The sequence below is a fragment of the Schistocerca gregaria genome, unplaced genomic scaffold (genome assembly GCF_023897955.1).
Source record: "Schistocerca gregaria isolate iqSchGreg1 unplaced genomic scaffold, iqSchGreg1.2 ptg000387l, whole genome shotgun sequence".
Classification (NCBI taxonomy): Eukaryota; Metazoa; Arthropoda; class Insecta; order Orthoptera; family Acrididae; genus Schistocerca; species Schistocerca gregaria.
This window is the reverse complement of record NW_026061829.1, coordinates 1,248,186-1,249,221: the sequence shown is the minus strand read 5'-3', so window position 1 is coordinate 1,249,221 and position 1,036 is coordinate 1,248,186.

Below are 1,036 nucleotides of genomic sequence, written 5' to 3'. Positions count from 1 at the left end.
ACTTATCGTCTGCAAAGCTATGTCGCGTGCTGCGGTATGCGGAGACACTAAAAGCACCATAGTAGAACACACATGAAGCTTCTAAGTTGATGTAATAGCCAGTAAGAAGAAGTACAATTCAAGTTATAGGTATCGATTATTGACTTTTTAGCTGGCTTTGGTGCCTTGGACGTGAGCTAGGACCTTAAAATTCTGCATGAAAGGACGACTAACAGCCAAGTTGCACGGAAGAATGTGAAAAGTTTTCATATATAGTAAAAACCTGAGAAATACGTCCGTTTTCGTCATTTGTTATCGAATCGACTTAAAGCCAGAACGTCACATTGGCCGCTCTTCTCTCTGAAACGGTTGTACTTATCGTCTGCAAAGCTATGTCGCGTGCTGCGGTATGTGGAGACACTAAAAGCACCATGGTAGAACACAGATGAATCTTCCAAGTTGATGTAATAGCCAGTAAGAAGTAGTAAAATTCAAGTTTTAGGTATCGATTGTTGACTTTTTAGCTGTCTTTGGTGCCTTGGACATGAGCTAGGACCTTAAGATTCTTCATTAATGGAGGACTAGCAGCCGAGATGGACGGGAGAATGTGAAAAGTGTTCATATGCAGTAAAAGCCTGAGAAATCCGTCCGTGTTCGACTTTTGTTATCGAATCGACTTAAAGCCAGATCGTCACATTGGCCGCTCTTCTCTCTGAAACGGTTGTACTTATCGTCTGCAAAGCTATGTTGAGTGCTGCGGCATGCGGAGACACTAAAAGCACCATAGTAGAACACAGATGAAGCCTCTAATTTGATGTAATAGCCATTAAGAAGTAGTATAATTCAAGTTTTAGGTATCGATTATTGACTTTTTACCTGGCTTTGGTGCCTTGGACATGGCTAGGACCTAATGATTCTGCATGAAAGGAGGACTAGCAGCCGAGTTGCACGGGAGAATGTGAAAAGTGTTGATATGTAGTAAAAACCTGAGAAATCCGTCCGTTTTCCTCATTTGTTATCGAATCGACTTAAAGCCAGATCGTCACGTTGGGCGCTC